The sequence below is a fragment of the Heptranchias perlo genome, chromosome 16 (genome assembly GCF_035084215.1).
Source record: "Heptranchias perlo isolate sHepPer1 chromosome 16, sHepPer1.hap1, whole genome shotgun sequence".
Taxonomy (NCBI): Eukaryota; Metazoa; Chordata; class Chondrichthyes; order Hexanchiformes; family Hexanchidae; genus Heptranchias; species Heptranchias perlo.
The window spans coordinates 27992229-28009821 of record NC_090340.1 but is presented as its reverse complement, the minus strand read 5'-3'; positions in this window follow the sequence as shown (position 1 = coordinate 28009821).

Genomic DNA, 17593 nt, shown 5'->3' with positions numbered 1-17593 from the left:
TAGAGGCCTTGGTGCAAGAGATGGACAGAAGGAGGGACATTCTAAATCCACGGGGTGGGGGGGTGGGGGGGAATCAAGAGACCCTCCAGACATATATCCAAAAGGCAGTGGGAGGCAGCGGGGAATGAAGTCAATGCCAGGCGCACAGCATCATGAACATGGATGCAGTGCAGGAAGAAGTTCAATGCCTTGACATGAGTGGTCAAGGTGAGTGAGGTCAACTGTTAAGTGGCGTCTCCTACCAACTGCACCACACCTCCCATCACCCACATACCAACAAACTCACTCTTTCCATCAGTTCTCAACTCTTCCAACCAGATGATTCCTCTCACCCTTACACATTACCAGTGTTTCAAGCCGCCCACCCACAACTCACAGACCACACACACTGGCAGCTATTCAACCATGACAGGCACATCACCCAGACACATATCCCACTTTCTCACAGGAGAAGGTGGCGCAAATCAGGAGGCAGCAAGTGGCAGTGGCATTTAGCCCCTCAAGCCTGTTCCACCATTCAATGAGATCATGGTGGACCTGTGACCTAACTCCATATACTCGTCTTAGTCCCATACCCCTTAATACCCTTGGTTCACAGATATCTATCAATCTCAGATTTAACATTTACAAGTGAGCTAGCATCAACTGCCGTCTGCAGAAGAGTATTCCAAACGTCTCCCATCCTTTGCATGTAGAAGCGTTTCCTAACTTCACTGCTGCACGTCCTGGCTCTAAATGTTAGGCTATGTCCCTGCATCCTAGTATTCAAGTCTAGGAGACCTCCAAAAAAGTTACAAATGTCTCAGCAGCCAGAAGCAATAATCCAGCCACTAACCTGTAGATCCTGCATGGTCCCTTTACATAGTGCTGGTGGGGGATCCTTCCGGCACTCTAAGACACGTTCAGATGGTCGGGGTTAAGACTGTGCTTTGAGTTGAGCATTAAATCCCAAAATGGTATCTATCACTTTAAATCAGCGTTGCACACTGATTGAAGCCATTTTCTCCTTACTTTACATGATTCCAGCGTTCGTTATTTGCGCCTGCGCTAACTCTTATACCAAGATGGCGTCCAGCAAACATCATGCTGGAAACGTGCGTGCGCATCCAAGATGCCATCTTGGATGTCAGAGAGGCTGTGTAGCGCCGAAACAACGGGCGCTACACGGCCCAATTTAGCGCCCGTGGTGCCTGAAGCTCAGCATGTCTAGGCCGTTTCCTTTCCTTTAAGTTACTTTAAATTTGAACAAGCATTTCAAGCCTGCCCACATTTTTCTGCAATGATAAAAGACTTTTTACCCCTTTATTGCAGCCTGTTATCAATTAAACCACAATATTGGTTGCAGATGTCAAATAAGGGAATGGTTTATTCTTTGACACTAAAGGTGCCAAGGAAATCAACACCTCCTGTTTTGTGTAAGTGCTTACAAGGACTTCTTTGCACCCTTCTATGGATGAAGGCAAATGTCTGCCTGGTGTGGCTGAAAATAATCTGCATGAAACTCTACGCTGTGCCAGTTACTGCTAAAATAGTCAGGCTCCAATATCTTGGGAGCAAAAGCACGGCTTGTTGTCTGTCAGGTGATAATTGCATATGTAAGTGGAGGAAGCATAATCTACTAACTGAGAAAAATTCTTACTGACTTGTGGAGTGGACCTGCTTAGCTTGTTCATGTGAACCAAGCATGCTACTGTAGCTTTTCCTGTGTTATTCCTTGACTGGCAGTAATTGTATTGGTGTCACTTGATCTCTCAAAGGAAGCTGCCTTTGGCCATAATCCTTGAACTATTGCATTAGCTAAAATATAAAACACAATGACTTGTACACTCCCAAAGGATTTTTCCTTTACTGGAGCTTTTTAGCTATTTCTATGTACTTCTTTTCCTAGGTTTTTGCGCTTGATTGGCAGGGCTTTAAAAAAAACTCTTGGTAGTTGCTGTGGAAGACAGATTTCTAAAACATTACAATAAATATAGGCTTTTAGCACGCTACAGCCATAAACATAAAGAAATCCAGAGTTTGTTGATGTTTAAGTGCCTCAGTATGCGTTTTTGGTTTTCAGTACAATTTAGAGTAGCATTGAAATTTATTTCTTTGAGCAATTTTCACTCCAAGGCAAAAAAGTCAGGGGCCTTGAAATTATGCTGTAGAATAATAACATCCGAACCCCTAACATATGTGAAATTCCTTTGGCCGCAACTAATGGGTTACCATCTCCGTTAAAAAAGTGGACAAAGGAACTTGCGACAAAAGCACTGAGGATTAAGCATGCATGCAGGAATTTTTACTGTTAAACTTTATTGGCATCCAAAGACTAGAAGAAATAAAAAAATTCTGTGTTGCCCTTTTCTAACTTATCACTGGCCTCCTTAGTGATTTTGCATTCTCTAATGGTAGGAACCAGTGTGGGGATTTGCACACAGTGTTCAAAATGTGTTTTTTTTCCTCCTTGGATTGTTATCTGGCAAACTTTAATAGATTTTTTTCAAACAACAACCTTCATTTATATAGCGCCTTTAATGTAGTACAAACGTCCCAAGATGCTTCACAGGAGCATTATCAGACAAAATTTGACAAATAACTTCAGGTAATGTGACTTTTTTTGGCAGCACCACTTTCATTTTCCCCTGGTCAGAATGCCCTGTGCTTATATAAAAACAGAAAATGCTGGAAATGCTCAACAAGTCAGGCAGAATCTGTGGAGCCAGGCAAAGGGGCGCGGGGGGCGCGCGCGCGGGGGGGGCGGCGCGGGGCAGGGGGGGAGGGAGAACAAAAGAGAAAGTCTGTTATAGAGTGGAGGGCAGGACTGATTAAATGACAAAAGAGATTATGGTGGCAAGGCAAGGAGGGTGGTAATGGGACAAGTAAAGAAACAAAAGATGAGTCTAGAGGAGCTGTAAATGGCAACATCAGAACCATTACCAGCAGTTGCTCTCCGAGAAAATGGGCGCAGTGGTTATGATTTGAAGTTATTGAAATCAATGTTCAGTCTGGGAGGTTGTAAAATGCCTAATTGAAAAATGAGATGCCTTGTGCTTATGTAGATCACCAGCTTACACTCAGTATGAGGCCTCCATTTTCACTAATAGTGCTGTCACTTGTGCTCTATCGACTTCAAACACTTGAAGTCTAGGCTGAAATCTAATAGTTCAGTTATAAAAGATTCTGCTCAGACCTCAAACTCTTCTTGTAGTAAGAGCTCCAAATGGAATACCAGAAAACCAGAAGCTCCTCAAAGCAAAAGCCATTGCAAGAAATTACAAGAGGACTGAGTTAAAATGAGAATTTTTCTATTATGATTCTAAACAAGCCATCGTGGCTGTTTGATGCATATACCAGGCCTAAGCCCCAATGTCTCTATAATTTAGCAGCCTGAGTGAAGGAAATAAAATTCCCAGACAGCATGGCTGATGGCGTTGGATTGGAATGAGCACTCAGGGCTTTAAATTTTGCTTGATCTCTGCACATTTTACACCATCTTCCACACCGCCTTTAGAGCCACTTTAAGGTATTCAGTGATGAAGTTGCATTTCTAACTCCTAACTCCCCAAAGCCTAACTACCACCTACAAGGCACAAGTTAGGAGTGTGATGGAATATTCCCCATTTGCCTGATGGGTGCAGCTCCAACAATATTCATCTGGGACAAAGCAGTCTGCATGATCAGCATCCCATACACTGGCTTAAACATCCACTCCCTCCACCACTGATGTACCGTGGCTGCAGTGTGTTCTATCTGCAGGAGTAAGGGCAAGAGAAAGGTACAGATGGAAGTTGGACCATTTAGAAGAGGAAGTGGGGAAGAAGTGTCTGAGGACAGTGAAGTGGTGGAATTACAAAATCATTTGTTTTTACCACTGAAAGGTTGAGAGAGGTGTTTGAGTTGAGAGAGGTGCAGAGGGACAGAGTAAATGGAAACTCTTAGGTCACAAGAAAAGCATCATAGATCAGCTTAGGAAGCTGAAGATATTTGAGGTTCCAGGCTCTGATAATGTCCATATAAAGATGCTGATGTAGTCATGTGAGGAGACTGCAAATCCGATCACCAATATGTTCCAAAGCTAATTAGAATCAGGTAATGTCCCAATCTTTGAAAATGGTGGCAAGGAATGAACCCTCAAATTACAGATCTGTGAGCTTTACCTTGATTGTGAGGAAAGTGTTTAAGGCTTTAATGAGGGGTAGCAAACAGGATCATTTGGAAGGACAGGATCTCATTATAATAGATCCAGAAGGGGCATGTTGTGCTGACCTAATTTACTGGATTTCTTTGAGAAAGTTACAGCCCTCTTCGATATGGATAAGGCCATAGATGTTGTCTACCTGGATTTGAGGGAATGAACAAGAAAAAGCCCAACCACCTCCTTCTGATCTTCAATACCACCACTATTGTCGATGCCTTCACCATCAACATCCTGCGGGTGACCAATGACCAGAAGCTAAACTGGACCAATCATATCAATATCATGTCTATGAGCAGGGCAGTGGCTAAGTGGCTCACCTCCTGACCATTCAATTCCTCTCTGCCATCTACAAGGCTCAAGTCAGGAGTGTGGTAAAATATTTGCCACTTGCTTAATGTGTGCAAGCAAAACAACACTCAAGATGCTCAGCACCATCAAGGATAAAGCATTCCACTTGATTGACACCCCAGCGCACCATGGTTACAGAATGTTGCATCCATTGGATGCACTGCAGGAACTTGCCAAGCTTATTTCCATAGCACCTCCCAGCCCGTGACCTCTACCACCAAGGACAAGAGCAGCAAAGTCATGGGAACACCAGCACCTGCACATTCCTCGCCAAGTTACACACCATCCTGACTTGGACATATATCGCCATTCCTTCATCATCATTGGGTGAATATCCTGAAATTTCCTGTCTGTACCATCACCACAAGGACTGCAGTGATTCAAGGAGAAGGCCCTTCACCACCTTCTCAGGATACCTAACGATGAACAATAAATGTGGCCTAATCACCTACATCCCAAGAACAAATTAATAAAAAATTGACACCATCCCATGTAACAGCCTAATTCATAAGATGTGTGCCTATGTGATACATAGCAAAGTAATAGGCTGGATTGATGAATGATTGAAGGTAGACAACAAAGGATGGTGATGTGTGGGGAGGTATCAGAGTGGAAACCAGTTGCTAGTGGAGTCCCATAAAGTTCAGTTTTGCGGGTGCTGTTTTCTATATATTGTGTAAATGATTTACAAGATGGAATATATCTAAGTTTGCAGAGGACACCAAATTGAGTCAGTGGCCAATGATGCTAACAAATATGAAAATCCAAAGGGATCCAGACAAGCTCGTCAAATGGGCAGAGAGGCAGCAGATGGGAGCTCAACATAGATAAAGTCATGAATAATTTATATAGGCTCACACATGAAAAATGGGAACTTAGGTGAGGTATTGGAATGTGATTAGTGCCACAAAAAGGGAACAGTGGCTAGAAAAAAGGAAAAAATAATTTTTTGATAAATGTTCATGGTGTTGTATTAATCTTATCTCTTCAGCATTACATGCAGTCCAATGAGACTTTTCTCTGACCATTGTGGATATTATTTCGGAGAAAAAGTACATGAGTTAAATAAACTGGGAAAGCCTGTCCAGTAGTGAGCCTCTTGACTGATGTTATTAGCAGTTCCCTCTCTCTCTCATATCATCATATACCTTCAGTTTCAGATCATGCTATCATCATATCAACAACAACAACAACTTGCATTTATATAGTGCCTTTAATGTAGTAAAATGTCCCATGGCGTTTCACAGGAGCGATTTTCAAACAAAATCTGACACCAAGCCACGTAAGGAGATATTAGGACAGGTGACCAAACGCTTGGTCAAAGAGGTAGGTTTTAAGGAGCGTCTTAAAGGAGGAGAGACAGGTAGAGAGGTGGAGAGGTTTAGGGAGGGAATTCCAGAGCTTAGGGCCTAGGCAGCTGAAGATACGGCTGCCAATGGTGGAGTGATTAAAATCGGGAATGGGCGAGAGGCAAGAATTGGAGGAGCGCAGAGATCTCAGAGGGTTGTAGGACTGGAGGAGGCTACAGAGATAGGGAGGGGCGAGGCCGTGGATGGATTTGAAAACCAGGATGAGAATTTTAAAATCCAGGCATTCCCGGACCGGGAGCCAATGTAGGTCAGCGAGCACAGGAATGAGGGTGAACAGGAATTGATGCAAGTTAGGATATGGGCAGCAGAGTTTTGGATGAGCTCAAGTTTATGGAGGGTGGCAGATGGGAGGCCGGCCAGGAGAGCATTGGAATAGTCAAGTCTAGAGGTAACAAAGGCATGAACAGAGAAACATCATAGTATGATACAGCACAAGAGGCTGCCATTTGGCCCATTGTGCCTGTGCCAGCTCTTTGGTAGAGCTATCCAATTAGCCCCACTCCCCTGTTCTTTCCCCATAGCCCTGTAAATAGTTTCCCTTCAAGTACTTAACCAATTATCCTTATGAAAGTTTTTATTGAATCTGCTTCCACCACCCTTTTAGGCAGTGCATTCCAGATCATAACAACTCAGTGCAGAAAAAAATGTTTCCTCATGTCGCCTCTGGTTCTTTTGCCAATCACCTTAAATCTGAGTCCTCTGGTTACTGACCCTTCCGCCACTGGAAACAGTGTTGGACTCTGCCATTGTGCATTCAAAATGTAACAAGTGTCAAAGAATTATTTTACACAATGTATGTAATCATGAAATGCATTTAATATGTAACCACACGTATTGCATTAATAATAGAAAGGTTACAGCACAGAAGGAGGGTATTCGACCCATCGAGTCCGCGCCGGCTCTATGCAAGAGCAATCTAGCTAGTCCCACTCCCCCATCCTAACCCCGTGGCCCTGCAAATTTTTTCCTTTCAAGTACTTATCCAATTCCCTTTTGAAGGCCATGATTGAATCTGCCTCCACCACCCCCTCGGGCAGTGCATTCCAGATCCTAACCACTCGCTGTGTAAAAAACCCTTTCCTCATGTGTTTGTATTAACCACATTTATTTTAGGTAATCACATTTATTCAGTATATTAAAGTAGTTAGCTTGGACAATGTGTATTTAAACTCCACAAGAAGAATGTGGCATGTCTGGAAAAAGGCAAGCTACATTCCCCAAAAGAGATAAGGGGAACATTAAATGTCTTGCCATTGTCTAGAACATGTTATTGTTACCAGCCTAATCCCATCAAAATTGATGAGGTTAAGTGTCTTGCCATTGTCTAGGACACGTTACTATTATCGGCCTAATCTCCTCATCAAAGTTGATGAGGCTAAGTCTGGCCTCCTCATCAATTTTGATGATGTTAAGTCGGCGGACCACATGATCTTCAGCTAACAGGTTATAAAGATACAGCTCAAACAAAGGTTCAGGGTAGAGGAACCACCAGAAGATGCAGGCTAGATTTGTCCAGGCAGACATAAATGCTGGCAGGATCCTAATGCCTGTGTAGTCGGAAGTAAAGAAGTCAGGATCCGCGGGATCCAAGGGGGTGGAGTCTGAGAGGACCACGAGAAGCGAGAGGCCAAGGCACGAGCTCTACCCAGCGTGGATGCGGGTAATATATCTCCAGTTTCCTTTCCGTAAACTGCTGCTTAAATACTGAGTGTATTAAACAGTGCTTTGCAATAAAGTAATTGCCACTGTAACCAATAGGTCAACTCGAATCTTTCAGTAATGGGAAGTAAGTAGCGGAGAAGGGGCTCCCTAAGCGGTCCTAGACCATGTATTCCCAATAACAGTTTCTCCTTATTTACAAAAGGAAGATGGTAGTGGTTGTTGGAGGCCAATCATCTCAGTCCCAGAACACTGGAGCAGGAGTTCCTCAGGGCAGTGTCCTAGGCCCAACCATCTTCAGCTGCTTCATCAATGACCTTCCCTCCATCATAAGGTCAGAAATGGGGATGTTCGCTGATGATTGCAGTGTTCCGTTCCATTCGCAATCCCTCAGATAATTAAGCAGTCCGTGCCCGCATGCAGCAAGACCTGGACAACATCCAGGCTTGGGCTGATAAATGGCAAGTAACATTCGCGCTAAACAAGTGCCAGGCAATGACCATCTCCAACAAGAGAGTCTAATCACCTCCCCTTGACATTCAATGGTATTACCATCGCTGAATCCCCCACCATCAACATCCTGGGGGTCACCATTGACCAGAAACTTAACTGTACCAGCCACATAAATACTGTGGCTACAAGAGCAGGTCAGAGGCTGGATATTCTGCGGCGAGTGACTCACCTCCTGACTCCCCAAAGCCTTTCCACCATCTACAAGGCACAAGTCAGGAGTGTGATGGAATACTTTCCACTTGCCTGGATGAGTGCAGCTCCAACAACACTCAAGAAGCTCAACACCATCCAGGTCAAAGCAACCCGCTTGATTGGCACCCCATCCACCACCCTAAACGTTCACTCCCTTCACCACCGGCGCACTGTGGCTGCAGTGTGTACCATCTACAGGATGCACTGCAGCAACTCGCCAAAGCTTCTTCGACTGCACCTCCCAAACTCCCGACCTCTACCACCTAGAAGGACAAGGGCAGCAGGCACATGGGAACAACCCCACCAAAGTCCCCTCCAAGTCACACACCATCCCGACTTGGAAATATATCGCCGTTCCTTCATCGTCGCTGGGTCAAAATCCTGGAACTCCCTTCCTAACAGCACTGTGGGAGAACCTTCACCACACGGACTGCAGCAGTTCAAGAAGGTGGCTCACCACCACCTTCTCAAGGGCAATTAGAGATGGGCAATAAATGTTGGCCTTGCCAGCAACATCCACATCCCATGAATGAATTAAAAAAAACTTTCAAAACTGTTCATGATTTTGAACACCTCTATCAAATCTCCTCTTAACCTTCTCTGATCTAAGGTGAACAACCCCAGCTTCTCCAGTCTCTCCACTATACCTGAAGTCCCTCATCCCTTGTACCATTCGAGTAAATCTCTTCTGCACCCTCTCTAAGGACTTGACATCTTTCCTAAAGTGTGGTGCCCAGAATTGAATACCATACTCCAGCTGAGGCCTAACCAGTGTCATATAAAGATTCAGCATAACCTCCCTGCTTTTGTACTCTATGCCTCTATTAATAATCTGCTTTTTTAACAGCCTTCTCAACTTGTCCTGCCACCTTCAAAGGTTTGTGTACATACACACCAGTGGCTCGATATTAGGATGGAGGCGGGCTGGCAGCGGGGGGTTGACTGGGCGCGTGGGTAAAGCGCCCAGTGAATTCAGGGTGCTCTGCACGCGATCACAGCCTAATTGAAGGCACTTACTTTGGCTTCCGGGTTTCGTGCTGGAAAGCTGCGCAGCGGCAGACTGCGCACCCGCATCATAGGCTGTCAGCTGGAGGAGCCCTATTTAAAGGGGCAGTCCTCCACTGACTGATGCTGCTGAAAGGAGCCAAAATTACAGCATGGAGCAGCCCAAGGGGAAGGCTGCTCCCAGGTTTAATGGTGCCTCACTCCAGGTCCTACTGGATGGGGTGAGGAGGAGGACAGAGATCTTCTCCCCGGCGGACGGGAGGAAGTGGCCTGCCTCTGCCACCAAGAAGGCCTGGCTCGAGGTGGCAGAGGAGGTCACCAGCACCACCAACATATCGCACATCTGCATACAGTGCAGCATGCGCTTCAATGACCTAAGTAGGTGAGCCGAAGTGAGTACACTTACTCGTTCCCCTGTGCCACATCACCGCCCCCATCCCACATCTCCTTCTGCACTGCCAACACTGCTCTATCACATCACTCCTCACAGCCACTCAAAGCTCATCCTCATCTTACCTGCACTTACTCACTTCGCCAGTACTCATCCCACCACTACCACTCAACCCAATCCTCATACAATCTCATGGTTCTGTCTCATACTCACCCTCTCATGCATCTCTTTCATGGTCAGCCTCACCCAACCTGCCACTACCTGTGCTGCAGCCACAGGGCATGCATCACATATGTGTAGTAGGAAGCGTAAGGCATTCGTGTCGTGAGCATGAAGGGGATGCACAAGGTTGTTTGAGGGTTTTTCATGGTTTTTACTTATATTTGATTTCTGATCAACTCATATTACATATTATACTGTCACCACTACTGCCACGTCTTGTTTGGTTTGTGCAATAATGCCCTTTCCTGAGGATCACAATGAAGACCCATACCTGATGCCACCCATTGTGTCACTGCAGAGTGGGTGAAGGTGTATTTGCAGGACTCTTTTGCGCAGACGACTGAGAGACATTGGCGAAGGATGCGGAGGAGAAGTTGTCGAGGGCAGTGGTGACTTTGACAGCGACAGGTAAGAAGATGGTGCTTGGGCCAGCCGGGAGCAGCTCGGCACGAAGAAGGCTGCAGATGTCCATGACTACATGTCGAGTGACTCCGTGTGCACTGCTGCTCAAAGAGGTCCAGGAAGCTGAGCCTCGCTCTGTGGCGAGGGTAGAGTCTTCTGCGACGCATCTCTCTGCGGTTGCCCTCCCTTCTGCTGTGCAGGTGGATGTGTCACAGCACTGTGTTGTGGAGCTCCACGTGTCAGAGGTGGATGGCGTGGCCAGCGAGGCTGGTGATGCTGTTCGTCCTCCGAGGAGGTCATGACTGCAGCTATGGCGGCCCCCATCCGGAAGATGTATGTTTGAGGGGGTCCGCAAGCTAGGTACATGTGTCTGCACACCGGGGTTGAGGTTCCAAGTTGGTGAATTTTATTGTTAGGAGGAGGGTAGTGGAGGCCAAACTTTGTCCAAGGTGACAGAGTGGCCTCCTGCAATGAGTGAGGGTCTCCCCCCCGACCTGTCAAGTGGACCTTTGCAGCTACCACAGGTTGGTGGCTGCAACACGTCCATTTCAACTGGGAGTGTTTCACCCAGTAGGGGAAACACGTTCAGTTGAGATGAAAATCCCACCTCTCCTAAAATATCCTACAAATCAGGTCTGCAAACAGCCTGAACTATGGAATTAATTGCCTTAAGTGGGATTCCGCCGGCTTTAATTGCCGGTGGGAGTCCCGCATGCGGGGGCTGCGCGCGCATCTAAGTGCGTCACTGGGGAACCCGGAAGTGGGCGGGTTGGAGCCTGGCTCCGGACCCGCCCCGGGAATCCCCTACCACAAACCCGCCGGCTCAGATGTCCAAAAATCGAGCCCCAGGTCTCTCTGTTCCTGCACCCCCTTTAAAATTGTACCTTTTAGTTTACATTGCCACTCCTTATTCTTCCTACCAAAATGTATCAGTTCACATTTCTCTGCGTTAAATGTCATCTGCCATGTGTCTGCCCATTTCATCGGTCTGCCTATGTCCTCCTGAAGTCTGTTACTATCCTCCACATTTTTTACTACAATCATGTTAGATTGTTAGATTTTTCTGCAGCCAGTAATTATTTCAACTGGTCCAACTTCTTAATTAGTGTGTGCATACAGAAATAAAACAGTTCCATTCTCTTTTTTTTTCACATTTATTTATGCTCAATTTTTGGTATTTTCTCCGCCCTTTATGACCTATCAATTTAATGACCGTTATGTTAATTGGAACTGATCTACTAATACACATATGGATATACATTTAAAACATTTTACTGATGAATTTCATTGCAGGAGTTTCACAGCTAAAATTATGTTAACCTAACACAAATTTTTAATGAACTTTCGTCTATTACTAACTAAAATTAGTAATAATCGTACTTTACCTCTATTCAAAATGTTGTCTCTCCTCCCTCTTCTCATTGTCTTTCCTGTTTATTTATTGTGCAATTTCTCAAGACTTTAGTTCAGCAACTCTATTTCCAAACTGGGGCTGAGTGATTTTAACACCTGTAGACTTCTGCTGTAGTGAGGCATAATCACCTTGAAGTTGTACCTTCAGAGGACTGAAGCCCTTTCACATCTAGACTATCTGATAGCTTGAGTGTAAGAAATATAAAACTTCAAAGCCATTTTGACATCAACGGTATTTAGTTAACATTTCTGCCCTGCTTTATATTCTAATGCAGCGTATCAGGTAGCAGAGGTTCACTAAAACTGAACAGAGAAACATCATTAAGCATAAACTGAGCTGAAGGACATTAACTCCTTTTGCCTTTAAAAAATGTCAGTACAGTAAAGACCTGCAAACTCCCTTATACACCTGACATAAAAGCTAATCGTTGAAGGTCAAAAGATCTTGTGCTAGATTTAGTTTGCTTTGCTGGGCACCACGGTGCTTAACTTCATTTGATTTGGTGACACAAATGGGAGGTTAGTGCAGCCAAATGCATATTGATAAATTAATTGTCTTGCATTCCACAGAAAGTCCAAGAGGCTGTTTCATCCTCTGGTCATAGCACTGCAGTAAATCAAAGAATGTCTTTTTCATTGTGCATAGGGAGAAATAATGACATTTTTAATCAAATGATAGATAGAAAATGGCAGCCTAACACCACTTCTACATCAGCTTCAATCTGGCAAATCAACATTGTGAGGCCAAAGCATGTGTGGCATCAACATCTATTTTTATAATGAGATTGGCTGGGCTCCAGTAGAACAGTAGTAGGATCCTCATTGTCTTTATATATCCAACATTTCTGCATTATCACTATTGGCATGGATTGTGGGTTCCTTAATAAATAGCCTCAGTTCTGTAGACCATGGGACTAACACATTTACTGCAAAAACCAAGTTCCAGAAGAAACAAAATCTACATGCTGAAAATAAGAACCCACGAGTCTTTGTTGTATCAAACTGAGGCTCCACTCACATTTCTGTGAGACATTAGTATGACCCAAAAATATTTTACCATTTTAGGGTGCAACTCCCAAAAAGTCATGGATTTCCCCTCGCTTTACAATAAAAAGAACTGAGATTTGAACTGATTTATTGTGCTGACCGATAGCGCCTTTGAAAGTGTATCACAAAGTACCATCCAGAGTCTGACCAAAAACCTGACACTGGAAAGAACTTGCATTTAAATAGTGCTGTTCTTGTCCTCAGTACTTCCTGAAGTGTTTCACAGCCAATGAATTACTTATGAAGTGCAGTCGCTGTTGTTATGCAGAGAAATGCTGCAGCCAATTTGCACACAGCAAGGTTCCACAAACAGCAATGTGATAAATGACCCGTTAATCTGTTTTTGGTGGTATTGGTTGAGGAATAAATGTTGGCCAGGACATCAGAAGAATTCCTCTGCCCTTCTTCAAATAGTGTCATGGGATCTTTTGCATCCACCTGAACACTCGGTTTAACATCTCATCTGAGAGGCATCACCTCCAGCAATGCAGCACTCCCTCAGTAATCAACTGAACTGTCTAGTTCCTGAGTCAGAAATGAAAGGGTTATCACTGAGCTGGCAATACTATTAACACTACCAAATAAATACAATCCAGATTATATAATAGAAGGAAAGTGTTGAATTTCTTGCAAAATGTAATAGCAGTCAGGCAAAAATAAGTGAAGTTAGCTTATGTCTTCCAAGGGGCGCAGACCTGGTGCACAACTGCTTGAGCCATCCATCAGCAGATCCAGTTATACCACATCAAGCACAATAGGCCTCAATCTTCTCTGCCAAAACTGCCAACTACTCCAGGATCATGCTGAAGAGTAAAGATAACCCTCAGCTTCTTTTCTCCATTACCAATCATCTCCTTCATTCCTTTTCCCTCCACTCTCAACTCCAACAAGAACTCATGGACTTCTTTGTCACTAAGATTGAGGCCATCCATTTAGCTGCCTCTGCCTCTGACCCAGCATGCCTACCCTTCCCTCAAGATCCCCCTGTCCTAGCCTTGATCCTGTGTCTTTCTCTAGTTACTCTCATGCCCTCTATGAGCTTCTCTTGTCCATGAGACCCATCATCTGCTTCCTTGACCCCATTCCCACCAAACTGCTGATCACCCAACTTTCCATCCTGGCGCTGATGCTAGCTGACATTGTTAATGGTTTCCTCTCCTCGGGTACTGTCCCGCTCCGTTTCAAATCTTCCGTCATCACTCCCTCCTCAAAGAAGCCTTAACCCTTCTGTCCTTGCAAACTGCTGTCCCTTCTCCAACCTCCCTTTCCTCTCTAAAGTCCTTGAATATGTTATCATCTCCCAAATCCATACCCACCTCTTCTGCAACTCTGTGTTTGAATCTCTGATCAGGTTTCCGCCCCTGCCACAGCACTGAAACTGTCCTAATCAAAGTCACAAATGACATCCTCTGCGTCTGTGACTTGCCATCTGGGCAACTTTTACCTTCTCATTTAACTGGTTAATGATTGTGTTAAAATACTGCACAAAGGAATTTTGAACAAATGTATTAACCAGTGTGCTACCAGAGCAAATAAAACACAAGTATTGATGACATCATGAGTGGAATTGGCTCGCAGTTACCCAACTGTATAATGTAAAGGAACAGAATTAACATACATTTAGATTAATGACTGTATTCCCTCATGCTGTGAACATGCATAGCTCATTCAGAATTTGAGTACGCAAGAAAATCAACAGAAAGGTGAAAATAAACAAGTAAATGATGAAGTTAGTGATAACTGTAGTTTTGATTTTTCAAAGTATTTTTAATGATACACTCATTAGTAAATTTTCCGAGGTATACTGATGGTGAGGTACCTCATTGCTGGTGTAATCTTGGAATGTTTAGGCTCCTTTTAAGGAAGTACAGAATAAATGTCCAACTTCTTGGCACATTGTGATACTTAAAATGTTCATGAAACAAAAAATCAATAATTAGTATTTGCATTTATGTAACACTGGCAATAAAAACCCATAAGTGTGATGAGGGCACAATGTATCTTATCTAAAAGGCGTATAGATTACTAAGTTTAGTAAAAATCTTTGTAGCTAGACTTGGATAAGATTCGGAGTATTATCATACAAATATAAAACAGCTGCATGTAATATTCAACTAAAGTAAATATAAGAAAACCATATTAGTGTTAGCATGCAAAAAGTCCAGACATACATCATCTTAATGACCTGCCAAAACTGATGATGCAACCTCTATTTTTTGAAAATGATCAGGCGATGTTAAAAGTACTGAAATTGATTTGTTTTGGAAAAAGTTAAAGCATGAATCTGAGAAGCAGAACGAGAAATGATAAAGCAGTAACCAAACTATAGTATATGTCTAAATTCCAGTGACAAACAAGGCTGAATTTCCATCCTCTTCAAACTATGCATAACATTATTGGCTTTTTCCAGGCAAAATAAGGTAACACATAAATGGAAAGAAGTACATTTTACATTTCAATGTCACACACATTACTTCAAATTAAAACAAATGTTAAAATGACACTTGCCTTCTTATATGCATGAATGGAATCTGAAAAATCAATTTTGTATTTTAACCCATACCATATCTTATGATCAGAAAATATATTTTCCACATTTTTAAATGTAGTCTTCCTTTATTCAAATTAATTTTTTCTATCTTGGCAAACATGAGCATGTGGCAATCCTGGGTTGAGACTAAAAGCACACTACATAATACAAATTACATCAGAAAACAGGGGTACAAATGGCCCGACAATGTCTAAAATGTATCATTATTGTAATAATTCCAGAAAAGAATTACTTTGCATATACACTCAGCCCTAGCTCGACCTAGCAATATCAAAGATGACACCTTTCTGGAGCTTGAAGAATTCATCTTCATTTTCTGACTGAGCTCATCTAATCATCATGCTTTATTTCAACCAAGAGAGCCTTGTTGCTGTTAAAATTACTATCACCAACAAGCCTTACCGTTAAGAGACAGCCACCAGTCATCTGAAAGGAACTGCATGCCAATAACATGCAATCTGAAATTAACTACATGAATGTTTCATTATAAAAGGAAATTAGTAACTTGCTTCAACAAATCACCAAGTGGCTGTCATATTTTTATTTATTTTTAGAGAGTCTAAATGTACAATTGCACAATATTTTGGGGAGAATGGAAATATAACTGTTTGAAAGTTATGCTGTATTTTATGATGGACAAATGTTTGGAGATGAAATGGTAGGTGCCTGCACAGGGGAGGCATTTCATGTTTACCTTGTTCTAACAAAATTTCATAGATCAGAAGCTATATTGGCTTATGAGCTAACACTGGGAGATAAAATGTAGCTGGTTCTTGGAAAAATAATCACTTCTGCCTTGTTACCCAGAGATTGAATATGGGTCAACAGATGCATTTTGAATGTGTACCACTTCTTAAATGATTTAGCACTCTGATCTGGAAACATAGAAAGTAATTTCATACGTCAGTGACATCCAGTACCCGATTCCTTGTGCAATTTTCATTCGGTGTTATGTTGTCATAATCATTTGGAGAGGTCAAACATTATCCCTCTTGAAAAAAAAATCATCTGATATATTACTGTAATATAAAAATAAAGCTCAGGATTATATTTTGATACCAGCACAACCATTCATCTTTACATGTACTAACACAAAACACCTGCCTAGCTTTCAAATATTATCATGTGATTAATCTCACTATATACAAATCAAAATGGCCAGATGGTTAAATTAAAAAACAAATCAAAAATTAATATAGTTTTTTTGTAGAAGATCAAAATATTATTCATAAATGGCAAAGATTATATGTTGGAGTATTAATGTTCTTAGGACAGACAAGAAGTTAATTCCTTTTGGGTTAATATTTGTCTAATGGCATATCGGGGCCACAACTAATACTCAGGAAGCAACAACATGTCATTAAACATGTCACTTTATTTCTACTTTTAAGTGCAGAATATGGTTTCAAAACATTAATGGATGTCTCAGAATGTTAGTGTTGAATAATGATTGAGAGCAATGTAAATGTGACAAAAGCAGAGTTTTTCTCCTGCAACAAATGGGGAAAAGGACTTCATTTTATGTTGCACTGTTCTGAAATTACCTAAGTTCAAATAGAACTTATCTTTCTTTACTAAACTTCAAAATGGAGGCCAGTGTCGGGCTATCATTGTTCTGGTAATTAAGCAGAAAAGGCAAGTTTTGTTCTAAAAGAAGTTCAAAATATGCATTGTTTAAGACTTTTGAAGGTGTGAGATCCAGGCAATTGCATATCAAATGACTCATTAATATACCATGTAATAGTTTTTCATTCAGAATATTGTTCTTGGGTGATGGAGCATGGCTTTGGAGACTCAGAAGTTGCATAAGGGCTGTGGGTTTTTCTGTAATCTTCAGTTTAATTTAGGGCTGTGTGCGATGTTTCGGAATTTCACAGCACCAAGATATTACCAACAGGTTGCTCAAGTTCTATGATTATGTCATCCAAAAGTTTTATCACATAGTGGACTGTGTAAGAATACATTCTAGAAATGGTATTTTAACCCCTTGCACACTGATTCAATGATTATTATTTTTCTAAGTATTTGTACCATCTGAATTGTGCTGTGTCTTATTGCTTCTGTGTGTTATCCAACTTGTAAATAAATCTATTAGTTTTGGTTTGAACGTAATAGTCTGACATATACCACCTTTCAGAATAGACAGCAGAATGTGGTGAGCATCTATGTGATTTCCAGTGCAATATTCCATGAGTAAGGAGTAACTTATCTAAGCTATCCGACTCATGGTACACATAAGGGTGCAGATTTCAGTTCACAGGAGGTTTTGTCTGCTAATGAAACTGCCTTTCTGTCGT